Source organism: Pseudorca crassidens, chromosome 17, assembly GCF_039906515.1.
Source record: "Pseudorca crassidens isolate mPseCra1 chromosome 17, mPseCra1.hap1, whole genome shotgun sequence".
Taxonomy (NCBI): Eukaryota; Metazoa; Chordata; class Mammalia; order Artiodactyla; family Delphinidae; genus Pseudorca; species Pseudorca crassidens.
This window is the reverse complement of record NC_090312.1, coordinates 14,335,888-14,359,332: the sequence shown is the minus strand read 5'-3', so window position 1 is coordinate 14,359,332 and position 23,445 is coordinate 14,335,888. Positions and strand designations below refer to the sequence as shown.

Genomic DNA, 23,445 nt, shown 5'->3' with positions numbered 1-23,445 from the left:
TCTTAGACAGTAAAGCATGAACTGCTCTAGAAGGAGTGAAGAATTGAGATTTAAAGGGGGATATTACAAGGCCAACAAGGGAATAACTACTCTCCAGGCAGGAAGAAAAAGCCCACAAGCAACAGCACATAAAGGAAAGAAGAAATGGAGAGGGCAGACAGCAGAAGCAAGAAGAACTACAACTCTGCAGCCTGTGGAAGGAAAACAACATCCCCAGAAAGATAGACAAAATGAAAAGGCAGTGAACTATGTACCAGAAGAAGAAACAATATAAAATCCCAGAAAAACAACTAAACGAAGTGGAGACAGGCAACCTTCCAGAAAAAGAATTAAGAATAATGATAGTGAAGATGATCGAGGACCTTGGAAAAATAATGGAGGCAAAGATCGAGAAGATGCAAGAAATGTTTAACAAAGACCTAGAAGAATTAAAGAACAAACAAACAGAATTGAACAATACAATAACTGAAATGAAAAATATACTAGAAGGAATCAATAGAATAACTGAGGAAGAAGGAAGGAAAAGTGACCTGGAAGACAGAATGGTAGAATTCACAGCTGCAGAACAGAATAAAGAAAAAAGAATGAAAAGAAATGAAGACAGCCAAGAGACCTCTGGGACAACATGAAACACAACAACATTTGCATTATAGGGGTCCAGAAGGAGAAGAGAGAGAAAGGACCCAAGAAAATATTTGAAGAGATTATAGTCGAAAACTTCCCTAACATGGAAAAGGAAATAGCCACCCAAGTCTAGGAAGCACAGAGAGCCCCAGGCAGGATAAATCCAAGGAGAAACAGGTCAAGACACATAGTAATCAAGTGGACAAAAATTAAAGACAAAGAAAAATTATTGAAAGCAAAAAACAACAAATAACATACAAGGGAACTCCCATAAGGTTAACAGCTGATTTCTCAGCAGAAACTCTACAAGCCAGAAGGGAGAGGCACGATATATTTAAAGTAATGAAAGGGAAGAACCTACAACCAGTATTACTCTACCCGGCAAGGATCTCATTCAGATTTGACAGAGAAATCAAAAGCTTTACAGACAAGCAAAAGCTAAGAGAATTCAGTACCACCAAACCAGCTTTACAACAAATGCTAAAGGAACTTCTCTAAATGGGAAACACAAGAGAAGAAAAGGACCTACAAAAACAAACCCATAACAATTAAGAAAATGGTAATAGGAACATACATATTGATAATTACCTTAAATGTGAATGGATTAAATGCTACAAGCAAAAGACACAGGCTCGCTGCATGGATACAGAAACAAAACCCATATATATGCTGTCTACAAAATACCCATTTCAGACCTAGGGACACATACAGACTGAAAGTGAGAGGATGGAAAAAGATATTCCATGCAAATGGAAATCCAGAGAAAGCTGGAGTAGCAATACTCATGTCAGATAAAATAGACTTTAAAATAAAGAAGGTTACAAGAGACAAAGAAGGACACTACATAATGATCAAGGGATCAATCCAGGGAGAAGATATAACAATTATAAATATATATGCACCCAACATAGCAGCACCTCAATACATAAGGCAACTGCTAACATCTATAAAAGAGGAAATTGACAGTAACATAATACTAGTGGGGGACTTTAACAACTCACTTACACCAATGGACAGATCATCCAAAATGAAAAGATATAGGAAATGCAAGCTTTAAATGACACAATAGACCAGATAGATTTAATTGATATTTATAGGATATTCCATCCAAAAAGAGCAGATTACACTTTCTTCTCAAGTGTGCACGGAACATTCTCCAGGATAGATCACATCTTGGACCATAAATCAAGCCTCAGTAAATTTTAGAGAATTGAAATCATATCAAGCATCTTTTCTGACCATTCTGCTATGAGATGAGAAATCAATTACATGGAAAAAAACGTAAAAATCACAAACACGTGGAGGCTGAACAATACCTTACTAAATAACCAAGAGATCACTGAAGAAATCAAAAAGGAAATAAAAAGTACCCAGAGACAAATGACAATGAAAACACGATGATCCAACACCTATGGGATGCAGCAAAAGCAGTTCTAAGAGGGAAGTGTATAGCAATACAAGCCTACCTCAAGAAACAAGAAAAATCTCAAATAAACCATCTAATCTTACACCTAAAGAAATTAGAGAAAGAAGAACAAACAAAACCCGGAGTTAGTAGAAGGAAAGGAATCTTAAAGATCAGAGCAGAAATAAATGAAATAGAAACAAAGAAAACATTAGGAAAGATCAATAAAAGTAAAAGCTGGTTCTTTGAGAAGATAAACAAAATTGATAAACCATTAGCCAGACTCATCAAGAAAAAGAGGGAGAGGACTCAATTCAATAAAATTAGAAGTGAAAAAGGAAAATTTGCAACAGACACCATAGAAATAGAAAGCATCATAAGAGACTACTACAAGCAACTCTATGCCAATAAAATGGACAACGTGGAAGAAACGGACAAATTCTTAGAGAGGTATAACCTTCCAAGACTGAATCAGGAAGAAATAGAAAATATGAACAGACCAATCACAAGTAATGAAATTGAAACTGTGATTAAAAATCTTCCAACAAACAAAAGTCCAGGACCAGATGGCTTCACAGGTGAATTCTATCAAACATTTAGAGAAGAGCTAACATCCATCCTTCTCAAACTCTCCCAAAATACTGCAGAGGAAGGAACACTCCCAAACTCATTCTATGAGGCCACCATCACCCTGATACCAAAACCAGACAAAGATACTACAAAAAAAGAAAATTACAGACCAATATCACTGATGAATATAGATGCAAAAATCCTCAACAAAATACTAGCAAACAGAATCCAACAACACATTAAAGGATCATACACCATGATCAAGTGGTATTTACCCCAGGGATGCAAGTCTTCTTCAATATAAGCAAATCAATCAATTTGATATACCATATTAACAAATTGAAGGATAAAAACGATATAATCATCTCAGTAGATGCAGAAAAAGCTTTTGACAAAATTCAACACCGATTTATGATAAAAATTCTCCAGAAAGTGGGTATAGAGGGAACCTACTTCAACATAATAAAAGCCATATACGACAAACCCACAGCCTACATCGTTTTCACCACTATTATTCAACATAGTTTTGGAAGTCCTAGCCATGGCAATCAGAGAAGAAAAAGAAATAAAAGGAATACAAATTGGAAAAGAAGTAAAACTGTCACTGTTTGCAGGTGGCATGATATTATACATAGAGAGTCTTAAAGATGCCACCAGAAATCTACTAGAGCTAATCAATGAATCTGGTAAATTTGCAGGATATAAAATTAATGCACAGAAATCTCTTTCATTTCTATATGCTAACAATGAAAGACTGGAAAGAGAAATTAAGGAAACAATCCCTTTCACCATTGCAACAAAAAGAATAAAATACCTAGGAATAAACCTACCTAAGGATGTAAAAGACCTGTATGCAGAAAAGTATGACACTTATGAAAGAAATCAAAGATGACACAAACAGATGGAGAGATACACCATGTTCTTGGATTGGAAGAATCAATATTGTGAAAATGACTATACTACCAAAAGCAATCTACAGATTCAGTGCAATCCCTATCAAATTGCCATTGGCATTTTTTTCAGAACTTGAACAAAAAATATTAAAATTTGTATGGAGACATAATGACCCTGAACAGCCAAAGCAGTCCTGAGGGAAAAAAACGGAGCTGGAGGAATCAGACTCCTTGACTTCAGACTATACTACAAAACTACAGTAATCAAGACAATATGGTACTGGCACAAAAACAGAAATACAGATCAATGGAACAGGATAGAAAGCCCAGAGATAAACCCACGCACTTATGGTCCACTAATCTATGACAAAGGAGGCAAAGATATACAATGGAGAAAAGACGGTCTCTTCAATAAGTGGTGCTGGGAAAACTGGACAGCTACATGTAAAAGAATGAAATTAGAACACTCCCTAACACCATACACAAAAATAAACTCAAAATGAATTAGAGACCTAAATGTAAGACTGGACACTATAAAACTCTTAGAGGAAAACATAGAAAGAACACTCTTTCTATGAAAGATCACAGTAAGATTTTTTTTGATCCACCTCCTTGAGTAATGGAAATAAAAACAAAAATAAACAAATGGGACCTAATGAAACTTCAAAGCTTTTGCACGGCAAAGGAAACCATAAACAAGACGAAAAGACAACGCTCACAATGGGAGAAAATATTTGCAAACGAATCAACGGACAAAGGATTAATCTCCAAACTATATAAACAGCTCATGCAGCTCAATATTAAAGAAACAAACAACCCAATCCACAAATGGGCAGAAGACCTAAACAGACATTTCTCCAAAGAAGACATACAGATGGCCAAGGAGCACATGAAAAGCTGCTCAACATCACTAATTATTAGAGAACTGCAAATCAAAACTACAATGAGGTATCACCTCACACCAGTTAGAATGGGCATCATCAGAAAATCTACAAACAACAAATGCTGGAGAGGGTGTGGAGAAAAGGGAACCCTCTTGCACTGTTGGTGGGAATGTAAATTGATACAGCCACTATGGAGAACAGTATGGAGCTTCCTCAAAAAACTAAAAATAGAATTACCATATGACCCAGCAATCCCACTACTGGGTATATACCCAGACAAAACCATAATTCAAAAAGACACATGCACTGCACTGTTCTTTGCAGTAGTATTTACAATAGCCAGGTCATGGGAGCAACCTAAATGCCCATCAACAGTCAAATGGCTAAAGAAGATGTGGTACATATATACAATGGAATATTCCTCAGCCATAAAAAGGAACGAAATTGGGTCATTTGTAGAGACGTGGATGGACCTAGAGACTGTCATGCAGAGTGAAGTAAGTCATAAAGAGAAAAACAATATCATATATCAACACATATACGTGGAACCTAAAAAAATGGTACAGATGAACCAGTTTGCAGCACAGAAATAGAGATACAGATGTAGAGAACAAACGTATGGACACCAAGGGGGGAAAGTGGTGGGGCGGGGGTGGTGGTGTGATGAATGGGGAGATTGGGATTGACATGTATACACTAATATGTATAAAATAGATAACTAATAAGAACCTGCTGTATAAAAAATAAATAAAATAAAATTTAAAATTCTTAAATAGGAAGGAAGAAATGGCACTGTATGTGAGGAAGAGAGAAAGTCATGAAAGGCTGCTATGGTAGAAAAGGCAAGGCAAAGTGTCCAGCATTGAAGCTGATGTCAGTTTGGTTTCCACTGCTGAGATTCTCTGATTTCTTCTCAAGGGCTTGAGGCCAGGCTACCCTCTTTCAATACCTTCACTCAACAAAGTCCCATTTGGAATTCTGGAAAACCACAATATAATCTCTGAAGATACACACAGAATTTCTGAGCTGGTGAAATATTAAGAGTACTTTCTCAGTCTTTTGGCATTGCCTCACCCATAACTCACACATCCACATCTTCAGGAGCAGCCATTTCCACCTCCAATTTTTTGTTACACCAGAAGCAGATTCTGAAGCAAAGAATTGAGTGCAAGTAGCTTATTGAGGATATGAAGACCAGTAGGGAAGTTGGAGAAGTAAGACAAGGAAAGGAAGACAGTCAATATATTATCAACCTGCTACCACTGAAGGCGACTGGAGCTTGATCCCACTGGAGAAACCCTAGGAGCCAGTGTGAAACATCTCTGAGTTACCCTACCAGAGGGACAAGGGAACTGGGGGTGTTTAGACATCCATCCCCACCAGTCACTGACTGAGGGCTGCTAGGGCTGGGGTGGCACAGGAGTTACTTCTCTGGCTCTTCTGGTCTGCCACGCATGGCAAGAGTCTCCTACAGAAAAAGGAATCTCTAAGGTAAGGAAATGCAGGCGCTAGCTGCCGGAAGCATGGAGGGTCTGTGATGAACTGCTGAGGTAGGGGGGCTATGAATGGAGTGTTGCAAGTGTCTGCCATACACCCCACATGATCCACAGCCACGTCTCCTTCCTCCTTGCTTGCTACCACCTCCAGCCCAATTTTCCCAGCATCTGACTTTGCTGATGCATTCTCTTGTTTTGGGTTCTCCTCCATCTGAAGCTTCTCTCCCTACCTGCTGCTCAGTACAGTGAACACTGAGGTACTCAGGAAGTGTTTGTGGAATTCCATCTGATGACTCAAATCCAATGGGCCACCTAGTGAATTTATTTTAACATGATACTGAAATGAAACTGAAATGACTTTACATTAGGTACATATATTACCACTTGGTCAACATTTGTATAATATCCTAGCTCTCTGGTAATTGATAAAACTTGTGAGAGCAGATTTTTTTTGTCGCTAAGCTTACACATTCTGATTCAATTATATCACCATGCCACACTTAGTGGGTTAAATTACACTGCCGCTTCCCTTCCTCAGTTGTGCCCAATCCTGCAATATTAGGGAGGTTTTACTACATTCTTAAGCCTCAAGTATATTTCCCAAGCGGTTTGCTTCTACATGCTCTTTTTTGGATCTTATTAATGGCATCAGACTTAAGAACCTGAGTGACAGCTGCAGTTTCTGCCTCTTAGCCATTCACCCATCTTCTACTAACAGAGTGGAGAACTAGCCCCTCCATCCTCAGACTGTGTGCCTCAGGTGTATAACATCACCTGTGGCTCTAGCATTGGTCATGTAGCTCAGGACTGGCCAATCAGAGCACTGTAATCACTTGGGCCACTGTAATTGGTTCTCATGGGCACGTGACTCATTCAGAGCCAATGAAATGCAATATGGTATTTGCTGGAATTGTTTAGAAATCTCTCCTTTTCTCCTGGACTTGAACTTGGGAGCATACTGGCCTGGAACTGCTGGCAGCAAGCTTATTGTCAAACTTGAGTTTGGGAACAAACCTAACAAGAAGGAGTGCAAAACTGAGAGATGAGGGAGGCTGAGACTAGGTGACCAATCGAGCCAAGCTTGAAGCCAGGGGTCTTTCTGGCCTTAACACTTCCATACGATAACAAATCTCTTGGTTTATGACAGTTTGGTTTGGGTTTTTTGTCATTTGCAACCAAAAGATCTCTAACTGATAAAGAACCTGAGAAACCTGGTTGTAAATCCCAGTTCTGCCTTTTGCTAGCTCAGTTTTTAAAATTTCAGTTTCCTCATTTTTCAGATGGAGATAAAATATGCCCCTGACAGGGATGTTGCAAAGATAAAATGAGATGATGTACACAAGCCTCTCTGCATGGTGTTTTCCCCAAATGTAGGAATCCATAAACTTAGCTCCCTTCTCTCCCCCACCCACCTCCCAGCATTGCCCCCTGTCCTTCCCTAAGCACATACCAGCCCAGTAAAGGTTAATTTATGTATGTTGGCTGTATTCTAATAATTAATAAAGCCAAGGAAAACGTACTCATGGAAATCCTGATGTTCAAGGACCCCATGACCAATACACCAGACATACCCAATACACAGTACCCATGCAAAGGCTAGGAGAAGCTCCCAGCTAACCTTACACTGCACCTGGGAAGAGGTGGGCCATCTTTGTCACTTGTTTTCTCTAGACCTCAGTTTTCTTCCTTCTCAAGTGAGAGGAATAATAAAGAGATGGCATCTAAGGTCTCTTTCAGTTCTGAAATACTCCATGCCTCATTTCCTGAATTGCCTCCCCTCCTACTTAGTAGAGTCTAAAATCCCCACATTTGTATTCAGAGCATGGCCAAGACTGCGGTGGGTTCTCTAGGACAGAATATATGAGTCTATGTTGAAGATGAGGTCTCTCTGACTTTAAAGACAGCTAACCCTTCTTCACAATGTTGCAAAGAGTCAATGTGATTTTGATTGACTATTTGCCCTTTATGCTCCCAAAGGTTCTGGTGTTTCTGATCACCAGCTAAGTTGTAAGGGGAAGGAGTTTTAACTCTCTGGCCACCAAGGGAGCTAGTTTTATTAGCCTGCTCCAGTGGATGGAGGAACAAAAGAGCTCTTTTTGGAGAACTAGGGATTCTGATTTCATGCCTGCTTTTCCAGCAAAGTTTCACAGCTGTGCCTGCAGCCAGGTTTGTAGCATAGCTCTCATTATTGGGGTGTGCATAGCCGCAGCTATAATATCCAAAAGGAACATTAAGGCTGTCTCTCCCCACACACCTTTTAGCATGTCAGTAGCAAATATCTTGCTAGTAGCCCTGAATTTTGACAGCTCTAGAAGAGAACGTTTTCCACAGTTATTGTCCTTTAAGGAAAGTTTTATGATGGACTCTAGTGCAATTTGCCTGCTTTCTTTACTAATTCAAAGCTCAAACCTTGATCTGTTTCTTTAGAAATTGAAAACACAAAACAACCGTCTCAAGGAATAGCTCCAGTGATGCTGCAATTACTATTTTATGGCTCTCTGAAAAGGTATTTGTTTGTGAAAAATACAATTATGTCATTTAGTTCCTTCCAAACACCCAATGGTGGGTGAAGAAGCATCAGAGGAGAAAGTGAACAGTTCTTGGAAGGGGTAATTGTTGGAAACATACATTTAGAGCAAGTGACTAGACCAGTATTGTCTCTTTCAGAGGGACAGAAGGATGACTCTGGCATCGGCCCAGGGCAGACATGAGTGTTTCCTAGCCTTAGTAAGGAGCATACATGCAGAGTAAAACTAACTTACCTAAAGAAATATGGATCACTCTGGATTGAATTTTGCTTAGTGCTTGAACATGCAGGCCTGCCCTCATTTCAGACTCCATATTTGATGTCAATTTTCACATGCAAATGAGCTTCTTGAGTGTAATGTAATAAAGGGAATTCCTAAAGAATATCTTTTGCGGGCTTCCCTGGTGGCGCAGTGGTTGAGAGTCCGCCTGCCAACGCAGGGGACACAGGTTCGTGCCCCGGTCCGGGAAGATCCCACATGCGGTGGAGCGGCTGGGCCCGTGAGCCATGGCCGCTGAGCCTGCACGTCCGGAGCCTATGCGTCCGGAGCTTGTGCTCTGTAACAGGAAAGGCCACAACAGTGAGAGGCCTGCGTACAGCAAAAAAAAAAAAAGAATATCTTTTGCAATTGATGTGATCAGTTAGGTATTATCAGTGGTCTTTTATAGCCTGAAAAGTCTCAGCAATCAGTTTTGATTACTCTTTTTAGGCTATTTGTTGTACCCATTAAGTATATTATATTCGTCTATTTTACTATCTCCCATCACCTCCACCCCAGAGTATGAGCGCCTTAAATACTCCATCCCATACTTAGCTCAGTGAGCTCCTATAAAGCTCTGGGTTCCTAGCACCTAGCACATAACTGATCCTTAATGAAGGCTTATTGGATGCATTGATTTTCCAAACTGGTCTCCAGCTATATATCTTCATGCATTATTTCTAATAATTTCATATCAACTTCTCTCACAATAACAGGGCAACCAAATCAATCGACAGAGTGTGTGTGTGTGTATATATATATATATATATAAAATATACTTGTGAGAAAGGAAACTCCTAGGCAGTGACCAAGACCATGAAGTTTAGAATTATGCATGATTTTGTTTAACCCCCTGAAGTAGCTTCTTTAGAAACAACCTCTATAATACTAGGTACATATACTTTTTATATACATAAACAAAGAAATAGATATAAGGATGTCCATAGCAGCATTGTTTGTAATAGCAAGAAATTTGAAACTATTAGTCAGCAATAGGGACATAGGTACACAAGTTATATAATGTGCATACATGTAGAACTCTAACAGCAGTGAGAATAAACTGAGAACAGGCCATACGAACATGGATGGATCGCTCAAGCAATGGTGAGTGAAAACACCAATATGCTGAAGAACACATGCAATTTTATAGCATTTATATTAAGCTGGAAAACATGGAAATTATGTACTGATTGAGGACACCTCCTTATGTGGTAAAAGTCTAAAGCACTTCATGGGAATGATAATTACTCTATTAATCAGAGTAGGCTAACTCACATGTTCACTCCTCACTTGTGTTATAGTTAAATGATGTCAGTAGCAAAAAAAAAATTGCTCTATACCGTCACTCAGGGAACCAGTATTGTTCTTTGTAATTCCTCCTCTCTGTAAACTTCTGGACCTTTTCCATGCTGCCAGCTAAGGGGAGAGCTTGGAGGATTACTCAGGAGGTTTCCATGGGCCATATACAGAAGGGATATACTTCACTTCGTTCACGTTCTATTGGTGAGAATTTGGTCACATGCTCTGACCTTGCTGCAAGGGAAGTTGGCAAATATAGTATGGCTGCATGTCAAAGAAGAAAAGAAAAGGGGCTTTTGAGTGGATTTCATTGTGATTACAAATGGGTAGGTGGGGGAGTGAAATATATTCAGGGGAGAAGAAATGGAAAGTTTCATCTATACTGCTGTGCTTTATTTCTTAAGTTGTGTGGGATACATGTGTGTTTATCATATTTTTCTTTAAACATTCTTTTTTCTGAAGTATGTCATAATACAATAAAAAATGTATTAAAGTGATTATATATAATGTAAAGTCTCTAACCAAGGAAACTAGCATTGAGACCTTCAGGAGAAGTGAATCAGAATTCTAATCTCTAACCCTGGAAAAGGAGTGGGGATTTTGCAATTTAGAACTATATAGGTGTTCTATATAGTTGATTCCTATTTATGCTTTGAACCAAGACTGATTCTGGAAAGGAGTAAAATAAGCACCAGTAATTCTACTGGAGAGGGGCAGAAGAGTCCAAACACCCAATTCTCTCCCCACCGTTGTGGGTCCTTACATATACCTCCTTATCAAAGAACCGTAAGATTTCAGAGCAGGAAGGGCCTGCAGAGGGTGGTATTCTACCAGCTTTCTACCAAGGGCAGGGGTCTCCTCCAGAATCTTTGGCAGGTCATCACCTAGCCCCTACTGGAACACTTTCAGTGAAGAGTGTTCTAGGCCTTCTCCATGGGCCTAACTGTCCATTATTTACTCCCTTAGACCCTACTTTCTGCCAGGAGAGGGAAAGATAATCCAAGGTAATCTGCACTGTGTTGTCAGATGGACTGCTTTTCTTGGTAAAGGTAATGGCCTTTCAATATCTTAATCCAATAGATGGTCCCATGGCAAGCCTTAGAGCACGTGAAAACTTCATTAGAACTTGCAGGCTTGCTCACTTATTAATCTATTTCCAGACAACTTTTTTCTGCTATTGCAGACACATGTGTAAGATCAAAGTTAATATTTTTTTTTTTTTTGCGGTACACGGGCCTCTCACTGCTGTGGCCTCTCCTGTTGCGGAGCACAGGCTCCGGATGCGCAGGCTCAGCGGCCATGGCTCATGGGCCCAGCTGCTCCGCGGCATGTGGGATTCTCCCGGACCAGGTCACAAACCCACGTCCCCTGCATCGGCAGGCGGACTCTCAACCACTGCGCCACCATGGAAGCCCAAAAAAACATTTTTGACTATCTAAAGTTGATATTCAGTCTATGCTGGGGGTGGAGGGGCAGTCCTATCTATGGTCGTTAAGTGTGATATTTCCTTACTCAGTGTTTCTAGGGAAACTTGTTTATGCCTCTTTTTTGATACTTCGTATATTCTGCCATCAATGAGAGAGTGACATTTGAATATATTCCCTCTAGTATTTGATAAGTTCTTCACAGACCATATATGAATCAGCCACAATCTCTGGGCCACAGAAGATGACCAAAAATAAGGGGAAAATATGGACATAAACATTAGAAAATTAATGAGGAAAACAATTGAAAGTACTGATGGGATGTGCAACTACTTTTATTCCATAGGTGTTATTAATGACTAACAAGCTTCGTAATAAAAAATAAATTATAGTGGGGCTTATATAAGATTTCAATGAGAAGCTAGTTGAATACCTAAATTACAAATCAAAAGGTTTTCAGAACACAGGTACAATGGCAACACTAAAAACTCAAGCTATTAAGAGTATGAAATTCTTCCCTTTTTCTAGACATTAAACAGTCAGCCATATCCATGTGCTAAAATTTATGAATTTTTACATTTTTAAAAAACCAGAGAAAGAAGATTGAAAGTAGTGGTTCCCAACCCTAGACAGTAGTGTTTAGTTTTTTGGGTTTTTTTTAATGTATTTATTTTTATATATTTATTTTTGGCTGCATTGGGTCTTCATTGTTGCACACGGGCTTTCTCTAGTTGTGGCGAGCGGGGGTTACTCTTTGTTGTGGCACGCGGGCTTCTCATTGTGGTGGCTTCCCTTGTTGCGGAGCACGGGCTCTAGAGCACAGGCTCAGTATTTGTTGCGCACGGGCTTAGTTGCTCTGCGGCATGTGGGATCTTCCCAGACCAGGGCACGAACCCGTGTCCCCTGCACCAGCAAGCGGACTCTCAACCACTGCACCACCAGGGAAGCCCATGGGAGGAAGATTCTTAACCACTGCGCCACCAGGGAAGCCGTAGTGCTTAGTTTTGAAAGCTGCAACCTTCTCCTTCCCAACTGAGTATAGATCCAATTGAAAGATAAGCATAAAAGTCAGATAAAAATGAAGGCTTAAAAGTCTTTGGACAAAGTGGCTTGCTAATATTTTCCTGAATTGATAAACCACCCAAAACCAGAGACCACCCCATAAGGACAGACCCAGCTCAACTGTGCTTGTGGCATGGCTAAGAGATAATGAGAAAAAGTTGAGCCATGCTCCTCTTATTCTCCCTGATCACCAATCAGAAGAGACTCTCTTCCTGAGGGGTCCGTGATGGGATGAGAGAGCCCAAGCGAGCTACACCAGTGGAAATTTCTCACACAGAAATAGGACAGGAGGTAAGTAAATGTTTTCCATGAACAAAGTAAGATTCCCAAATTCTGTCTGTAGTCTGATAATTCATTCCCCTTAAAACATGGGAATGTGCTAGTACTCTGACCTTTGTTCATGACGCAGTAGAAGGCTCTGTTTGACACGTTCCCTGGAAGCTACCCATCCTTCCGACACCAAGGAGCAACAGGATTTCTCCTCCTGGTAGCGCCAGTGATGATGCTGATAGATATGCAAAAACATGATTTTTCATGGTTAATAAATATGTAAGTAGTTCTGAGCTTCAATAGAAAGGCACAAAAGAGTCAGTGAGCATGAAATAAAGCTGCTTAGGATTCTGCTGACTGGTCTGGGGTAGAAATGCTGCAGGCTGATTGTACACTTCTCTGTCAGAGCCTGAGAGGCTCAAAGGGATTCTTCTGGAAAATCCTGAAGAATCGGGATTATACATTTATGATTGCAAGTATTCCGTTGTTAATGTGCAATTCTATCTGAGGTTTCAGAGCTGAGTATTTCAATTCAATTTGAAAAAACAATATGAAGCCCAAGAAACACATCAATCTTTTATAGTATAATTAGATAGTCTTTTGTGGCTTTGCTCAATGACTCTAAAGTAAATACATATACATATATGTATTTGTTCTGTGAATTGATATATTTATGTATGCACATCATACATTGTTAGTTATTAGAGGTTTCTTATTCATAGATTGTTCTAAGTAAGGTGTGCCTCTTTGAAGATCAAAACTTCTCAAATATTAAAGGTTTTACATTTTAAAACTTTCTAAGTAGACTTCCTGAATTACTAAAAGAAGATTCTGAGGAAAAATCTTAATTTTATCTTTATAAACATAGATGGCTGTGAGAGGAACTTGGGTTTTGAAATATTTAGAGACATGTAATGGCCCAGTCTATGCTTACAATTTCTCTGTCATTATCAGCTATTCCATATTTTTAACATAAAATTTACACACAGTGAGACACACAGATTTTAACTGCATAATTCAATGAGTTTTGATAAATGTTATACCTGTGTTACCACAACCCTGATCAAGACATAGGGCACTTCCATCCCCAAAGGGAGTTCCCCTATAGTTAATCCCCCTCCCTCAATAGTCAACCCCTATGCTGATATTCATTCCACAAATTAACATTGTCTGTTCTTAAATTTTATATAAGTAGAATCAATGGTATGCAGTCCTTTATGTCTGGCTTCTTTCACTCAGCATAACATTTTTGAGCTTCATTCATGCCACTGCATGTATCTGTAGTTAGTTTTTGTATTGCTGATTAGTATGGCATTGTTAGAATAATCACAGTATGTTCTTCCATCCTCTATTGATGGATTTGTGAGTTATTTCCTTTTTTCCTGTTATGAATAAGGCTGTAGTAGACATTTTAATAAAAATCTGGATAAGAAACTGGATAAATACATGGAAAAAAAGTGGGGCTCCTACATCAAACCATGTGCAAAAAATTAATCTGCAATAGATTATGAAACTAAATGTAGATGCTAAAACCATAAGGCTCCTGAGAGAAAAAGAAATATAGAACATCTTTAGGACCTTGGGATAGGCAAAGATTTCTGCAGCATAAAAAGCCTTTGACATAAAGTAAAAGTAGATAAATTAGACTTCATAAAAATAAAAGCTCATCAAAACACACTATTAAAAAATGAGAAGTTATTGTCAGTGTATTATAGGCATTGACGTGTACTGGCAATACATTTGACACAGGAATTGTGTCCAGAATAAATAAAGAATTCTAAAAATCGACAACAAGAAGACAACACGCTAGTGAAAAGTTGACAGAAGACTTGAAAAGACACTTCACAATAGAAGATATGTGAATGGCCAATAAATACATGAAAATGCTCAACATTATTAGTCATGAGGGAAACGAAAATCAAATAACAATGATATACCATTTTATACACATGTGAATGCTAAAATTAAAAAGACTGACAATGCCAAACGCTAGCGAGAATGTGGAGCAATCAGAACCCTGTATATTGATGATGAAAGTGTGAAATGACACCATCACTTTAAAAATGGTTTGCAATTTCTTGGAAATCTAAACATATATAACTACCTAAAACTCCATTCCTAGATATTTACACAAAAGAAAAGAAAACTTAGGTTCCACTGCTTTTTAGATGATTTTATACAGGATTCTTTGAAGAGCTTTCCTTTAAGGTCCGATAGAAACAGCACAGACAAGGGAAGCCGTCGTTATTTGAGCACTTGCCAGGCATTGTGCAAGGCAAGTTATACATGTTATTACAGGAGAGATGTAACTTTCCCAAAGGTAACAAGTAAATAACGGATAACGCTTTCTTTATTTTATGTATTCATCAAATATTTAATAAGCTTTTATTGGTCTTGGACACTGTTCTGAGTGCTCAACATACTGCATGAAAGAAAATAAAAGATTAGATTTCTGGTCTAGTGATATTTTAAGTTTTTGTGGGGATTAAGGAAGCATAAAATATCAAATTAACAAATAAATAAAAAGGTGGTGGCCCCTGATAGTAAGAACTACTGTGAGGCAACTGAAACAAGGTAATAGGATAAAGAGTGATGGTAGGTGAGGGACCACTAGATAGGGTAGCCATGGAAAATGTGTCTGAGGAGGTGATGCATTTGGGAGGATATTCCCATGATGAGAAAGAATCAGGCACAGGAAGATCTGGAGAAGAATAATCCAGGTAGAAGGAACAGTAGGAGCAAAGGTCCTGAGATTAGAACTAGCCTGATTCGTTCAAGGAGTAAATAGAGTCTGGGTGACTGAAGAGGGTGGGTGACAGGAGGGTGGAAAGGTAGGAAGGGGCCAGACTGTACAATGCTTTAGATGCTATGGTAAAAAGTTCAAATTTTATTCTAAACTCAAAGGTACTCCATTAGAAGATTTTAAGCCAAGGTTTTAAGATCTGCTCCAGGGACACTGGCAAGGCTCAACTCATGATAACTACAATCATTGCAGCAGGATCTGACTTGAGGGCTGATTATATCACTTTTTAAACTAAGTCAAGTACACATTCATTTATTAATTTATCTACTCAATAAACATCAATTGAGCACTACTATCAGCCAGATACTTTTCTAGACAAAACAACACAATCACCAACTGCACCATCAACACTCCCTGCCCTTATGGAGTTTATGACCTATTTCTATGCTTCTCTAACCTGGTTGCATAATTAGACTCACCTGGGGAGTGAGACTTAAAAAAGAAATCAACTAACTGAGCCTTTTACCTTTTTCATGTCTCCAGATTATTTTAACATGCAAACTGAGGTGAGCACAACCACTCTTTTCTCAGACACATGGGGGCAGCATAAGGTGGTTCTAGAGGTTTACAAAACAATTCTTTTAGCCTTGTTTTCAAGCAAATATTGGGATAAAGCTGAACCACAAATAAGCTTCAAAGTGCAGTGCCTGTATTGGCCAGCAAGCAGCGGAGCTGAGATTTGAATCCACATCTTTTTGAATGCATATCAATACTTCTGCCATACACACCAACTACAAAATATTTTTAAAAAAACAAATAGCATCCTCTTAATTGCTCCTTAATTTTTCTATTTAGTATCTCAACTCTTTTGGTTCTTACAAAAAGCTTTACGAAAAGATAATGTATAATTACGAGCAGAGTTTTAATCTTATATTTCAACCCTGAAGTTGATTACAGCAATGTCATGATTTAAAGAAAAGGATGAAGAAACCTAGAATAACATTTGTTCCTGCACTGAGTCTGAATATTAAGTTTGCTCAAGATTTAGCTCCCCTCCCTTAACCAGCCTAACAGGAGAACTATCAATAAATAGGTTTTTGCTTCCATAGACAGAAGTCGGCCCCTGACATAATATGTAAATTTGTGGGATATTTCCATTTCCAAGTTGTCCTTATTTTAAATAAAGATAGAATTCAAAGAGAAGAGATTCTCATAATGAATAAATCCTCATTTTTGCTTGGTACCAATTTGCATAACACGGGTGACTTATGTCTAACATGCTTACAGGAACAAATCAAGAAAAACAAATTTCTCTTTCAAACCCAATTGTAATTTTATATTTTGCCAAATATCAGCTAATGTGGAACTTCAAGGAATAAAGAACAGTGGGAATTTAACTAGAGACTCAAGTGACTGTCTTTATTAAAATTCAGTGTTAATATAAAATGTGACCTCTAGGAGACCTACTTTGTCAGTGCAAATAAATAATTCACTTGTATTGGCACAAGTAAGTGTTTTGCATGTGCATGAAGAGGTTGATAAATCTTTATTAGATATCAACATCCTTTGCTATCAAGAGATTTAAAATATGTTACTGGAAGATATTAGATCAAGATGTAAAGGCTGCCTTTAGTTGAATTTTTGAACAAACATTCATTTTGTTGAATGGAACAGGTCTGAAAAAAATTCAACATCTGATAATTGTGTCTCTAGATGTTATTGTCACCCTCTTTACCTAAGTGGGCAGCCTCTCATTCTGGCTCAAGTACAGTTGTCCCTAGGTATACTCGGGGAATTGGTTCCAAAACCAGCTCCCCATTTCCTCCCCCACGGATACCAAAATCCTAGGATGGTCAAGTCCCTCATATAAAATGGTGTAGTACTTGCATATAACCCATGCACATCCTCCCATATACTTTAAATCATGTGTAGATTACTTATACCACTTAATACAATGTAAATGCTATGCAAATAGTTGCCCTTGCAGCAAATTCAAGTTTTGTTTCCTGGAACATTTTTTTAAAATATTTTTGATCCCCAGTCAGTTGAATCCGCTGATGTGGAACCCATGGATATGGAGGGCCGACTGTATAGTTTTTAGCAAGACTCAGTACTTTATTGCATCCATGTACTCTCCTCTCCCATCCAACTCCAGAACAATTAATAGGTGGTATTTACATCATATACCATTATATGAAAAAATTAGTAATAATTAAAACCAAAAATTGACATCTTGATTCTTCCCCCACAATGGCCCTCTCTGGTAATTATCTGCTTTAGTGCTCTTCTTTCATTCCCTTCCTCCGTCACAGGGTCTAAAACTGACGCCATTGTTCCCAGCACTTCTGCCCTAACACTAAGCTTCTATAATTAGGGTGGATACTGGTCCAAAGCTGCCTTTGTGCAAATTAGACAGAGGCAGTGCCCCTGGAGGACATAACTCCTTACTTAGCAGGAAAGCAGCTAGGTTGGATTTCAATTTTGATGCCAGTCTGGGCACCCCAGTGGCCCTGTGCATATCTCCTGAGATTAACCAAACCTACCCTCCTTAGGATGAAGCTTAGTAAACTTCTGTTGTTAGTGAGTGTATTTTTCAGGGGCTCTCTGAATACCCTAAATTTCTAATTAAAGAAGTCAAACAACAAAACCAATTTTTTGGTGGGAGAAGGAAGGGATTTCTGATGTTAAAACAACAACAATATTTTCTCCATATTCCAGCAGTTAAAATAACATCTTCAACCCCAGCCCCTGTTCCAGGAGGACCTAGAATAGGAAGAAGAGGGCTTTATTCAGCCTTAAAGGTAAGACAATGAGTTTAAAGCTCACAATGGAGGAGGGAGTAGATGCCAGCTGTCACTCTCTGTGTTTTTTTTCCTAAGTCTTTGGAACACAACCCTGAGATTGCTTGGCTAGTTTCTTTCCAAGTTATTTCTTTTCTTTTCTTTCTTTCTTTTTTTGCAGTTTGGGGTGGTTTTTTTTGATAGAAACAACATACCAGTAGTAATTAGGAATAATTGTGACTATACACATAAATAGTATTACTAAGATCCATACTGAGTGAAAAAAGGTTTGTGTAGACGAGCCAGAGGATTTAACCATTTTTATGAAAAAAATCTTCTCAAATTTGGATATTCTCTATGTGTAGCAGTAAGGAAAAACGGACTGGAAGAATGTTCCTCAACAGATCAGACAATGTCCAGTCACACTGGGGAGGGCAATCTGCTGAGTCCGACAATTCAAATGCTAATCTTATCTGGAAACACCCTCTCAGAAACACTCAGAAATACTTTTTAATCTGGGCACCCCATGGCCCACCTCATATTAACACATAAAATGAACCATTACCTTCCCTTTTGGGTGTCAAAGGAGGCTGAGTGGAGAGCCTGGACTTGTACCTCCACCTGAGAGGAACACCACAGCGCCCCCGACCCCCTTCCTTGCTAGAGTGGTATCAGAGGAAGCTGGCTGAAATAAAATCTTTAAATGAGGTCCAGAGTCTCATAACATAATATGAAAATTTCCGGGTTTCAACTGCAAAGCACACATCATCTCAAGAACTAGAAAGATCTCAGACTGAGAGAAAAAGATAAATTACAGATGCCAACACTGAGACAACAGAAATACTGGAATAATCTGATAAAGATTTTAAATAAACCTTCATACATATGCTTCAATGAGAACTACAAACAAGTTTGAAACAAATGAAGAAATAGACTTTCAGGACTTCCCTGGCAGTCCACTGGTTAGGACTCGGTGCTTTCACTGTCGTGGCCTGTTTTCAATCCCTGGTGGGAGAACTAAGATACCGTGTGGTGTGGCCAAAAAAAAAAAAAAAAAAAAAAAGGAGTTTCAACAAAGAAATAGAGTCTCACCATAGAAATAAGAGATATAAGGAAGAACCAAATGGAAACTTCAGAAATGAAAAATATAGTAGCTGAACTTCAAAAATCAGATTGGGTGAGTTTAACAGCAAAATGGGGGGAGGGGAGAATAGGAAAGAATCAGTGATTACATGACATAGAAACCACCAAGTCTGAACAAAGAGAAAACAGATTAAAAACAAAGAAGGACCAGAGCCTCAGAAACCTATGAGACTACAATAAAAGACCTAGCATTTCTGTCATCAGTATCACAGAGGAGAGGAGAGAGAGTGTGGGACTGAAAAGGTTCTCAAAGAAATAATGGCTGGAAACCTCTCAAACTTTTCAAAACACTTAAACCTACAATTTAAGACGCATAAGCCTCTTAGATAGCCTCATCCACCAGAGGGCAGACAACAGAAACAAGAAGAATTACAATCCTGCAGCTTGAGGAACAAAAATCACATTCACAGAAAGAGAGACAAGATGAAAAGGCAGAGGGCTATGTACCACAAGAAGGAACAAGATAAAACCCCAGAAAAACAACTAAATGAAGTGGAGATAGGCAACCTTCCAGAAAAAGAATTCAGAATAATGATAGCAAAGATAATCCAGGACCTCAGAAAAAGAATGGAGGCAAAGATCAAGAAGATGCAAGAAATGTTTAACAAAGACCTAGAAGAATTAAAGAACAAACAAACAGAGATGAACAATACAATAACTGAAATGAACACTACACTAGAAGGAATCAATAGCAGAATAACTGAGGCAGAAAAATGGATAAGTGACCTAGAAGACAGAATGGTGGAATTCACTGCTGCAGAACAGAATAAAGAAAAAGGAATGAAAAGAAATGAACACAGACTAAGAGACCTCTGGGGCAACATTAAACACAACAACATTCGCATTATAGGGGTCCCAGAAGGAGAAGAGAGAGAGAAAGAACCGAGAAAATATTTGAAGAGGTTATAGTCAAAAACTTCCCTAACATGGGAAAGGAAATAGCCACCCAAGTCCAGGAAGTGCAGAGAGTCCCATACAGGATAAACCCAAGGATAAACATGCTGAGACACATAGTAATCAAATTGACAAAATTTAAGACAAAGAAAAATTATTGAAAGCAGCAAGGGAAAAACGACAAATAACATACAAGGGAACTCCCATAAGGTTAACAGCTGATTTCTCAGCAGAAACTCTACAAGCCAGATGGGAGTGGCATGATATACTTAAAGTGATGAAAGGGAAAAACCTACAACCAAGATGACTCTACCCCGCAAGGACCTCATTCAGATTCGATGGAGAAATCAAAAGCTTTACAGACAAGCAAAAGCTAAGAGACTTCAGCACCACCAAAACAGCTTTACAACAAATGCTAAAGGAAGTTCTCTAACTGAGAAACACAAGAGAAGAAGAAGACCTACAAAAACAAACCCAAAACAATTAAGAAAATGGTCATAGGAACATACATATCAATAACTACCTTAAACGTGAATGGATTAAATGCTCCAACCAAAAGACACAGGCTTGCTGAATGGATACAAAAACAAGACCCATCTATATGCTGTCTACAAGAGACCTGCTTCAGACCTAGAGACACATACAGACTGAAAGTGAGGGGATGGAAAAAGATATTCCATGCAAATGGAAATCCAAAGAAAGCTGGAGTAGCTATACTCATATCAGAAAAAATAGACTTGAAAATAAAGAATGTTACAAGAGACAAGGAAGGACACTACACAGTGATCAAGGGATCAGTCCAAGAAGAAGATATAACAATTATAAATATATATGCACCCAACATAGGAGTACCTCAATATATAAGGCAACTACTATCAGCTATAAAAGAGGAAATCAACAGTAACACAATAACAGTGGGGGACTGTAACACCTCACTTACACCAAAGGACAGATCACCCAAAATGAAAATAAATAAGGAAACAGAAGCTTTAAATGACACAACAGCCCAGATAGATTTAATTCATATTTATAGGACATTCCATCCAAAAACAGCAGATCACACTTTCTTCTCAAGTGCGCACAGAACATTCTCCAGGATAGATCATACCTTGGGTCACAAATCAAGCCTCAGTAAATTTAAGAAAATTGAAATCAGGGCTTCCCTGGTGGCGCAGTAGTTGAGAGTCTGCCTGCCGATGCAGGGGACACGAGTTCGTGCCCCAGTACAGGAAGATCCCACATGCTGAGGAGTGGCAGGGCCCATGAGCCATGGCCACTGAGCCTGCACGTCCGGAGCCTATGCTCCGCAATGGGAGAGGCCACAACAGTGAGAGGCCCACATACTGCAAAAAAAAAAGAAAACTGAAATCATATGAATCATCTTTTCTGACCACAACACTGTGAGATTAGAAATGAATTACAGGGAAAAAAACATAAAAAACACAAACACATAGAGGTTAAACAATAAGTTACTAAATAACCAAGAGATCACTGAAGAAATCAAAGAGGAAATCAAAAAATACCTAGAGACAAATGACAAGGAAAACACGATGATTGAAAACCTATGGGATGCAGCAAAAGCAGTTCTAAGAGGGAAGTTTATAGCTATACAAGACTACCTCAAGAAACAAGAAAAATCTCAAATAAACAATCTAACCTAACACCTAAAGTAACTAGAGAAAGAAGAACAAACAAAACCCAAAGTTAGCAGAAGGAAAGAAATCATAAAGATCAGAGCAGAATAAATGAAATAGAAACAAAGAAAACAATAGCAAAGATCAATAAAACTAAAAGCTGGTTCTTTGAGAAGATAAACAATATTGGTAAACCATTAGCCAGACTCATCAAGAAAAAGAGAGAGAGGACTCAAATCAATAAAGTTAGAAATGAAAAAGAAGAAGTTACAACAGACACCGCAGAAATACAAAGCATCCTAAGAGACTACTAAAAGCAACTCTACGCCAATAAAATGGACAACCTGGAAGAAATGGACAAATTCTTAGAAAGGTATAACCTTGACTGAACCAGGAAGAAACAGAAAATATGAAGAGACCAATCACAAGTAATGAAATTGAAACTGTGATTAAAAATCTTCCAACAAACAAAAGTCCAGGACCAGATGGCTTCACAGGTGAATTCTATCAAACATTTAGAGAAGAGCTAACACCCATCCTTTTCAAATTCTTCCAAAGAATTGGGGAGGAAGGAACACTCCCAAAGTCATTCTATGAGGCCACCATCACCCTGATACCAAAACCAGACAAAGATACTACAAAAAAAGAAAATTACAGACCAATATCACTGATGAAAATAGATGCAAAAATCCTCAATAAAATACTAGCAAACAGAATCCAACTACACATTAAAAGGATCATACACCATGATCAAGTGGGATTTATCCCAGGGATGCAAGGATTCAATATACACAAATCAATAAATGTGATACACCATATTAACAAATTGAAGAATAAAAACGATATGATCATCTCAATAGAGGCAGAAAAAGCTTTTGACAAAATTCAACACCCATTTATGATAAAAACTCTCCGGAAAGTGGGCATAGACAGAACCTACCTCAACATAATAAAGGACATATATGACAAACCCACAGCAAACATCATTCTCAATGGGGAAAAACTGAAAGCATTTTCTCTAAGATCAGGAACAAGACAAGGATGTCCACTGTCGCCACTATTATTCAACATAGTTTTGGAAGTCCTAGCCACAGCCATCAAAGAAGAAAAAGAAATAAAAGGAATACAATTTGGAAAGGAAGTAAAACTGTCACTGTTTACAGATGACATGATACTATACATAGAGAATCCTAAAGATGCCACCAGAAAACTACTAGAGCTAATCAATGAATTTGGTAAAGTTGCAGGATACAAAATTAATGCACAGAAATCTCTTGCAATCCTATACACTAATGATGAAAAATCTGAAAGAGAAATTAAGGAAACACTCCCATTTACCACTGCAAAAAAAAGAATAAAATACCTAGGAATAAACTTACCTAGGGAGACAAAAGACCTGTATGCAGAAAACTATAAGACACTGATGAAAGAAATTAAAGATGATACCAACAGATGGAGAGATATACCATGATCTTGGATTGGAAGAAACAATATTGTGAAAATGACTATACTACTATTTGATAGGGATTCAATGCAAT

At 38.4% G+C, this 23,445-nt stretch overlaps 1 long non-coding RNA gene across 1 annotated transcript in view; it reads right to left on the bottom strand.

Moving 5' to 3' along the window:
- LOC137210493 (uncharacterized) overlaps positions 1-23,445 on the bottom strand; it is a 242,529-nt gene that overhangs the window by 155,150 nt on the left and 63,934 nt on the right. Inside the window, exon 3 of the long non-coding RNA XR_010936577.1 lies at positions 12,836-12,948. This is a non-coding gene — a long non-coding RNA (uncharacterized lncRNA). The remainder of the gene's footprint in view (positions 1-12,835; positions 12,949-23,445) is intronic.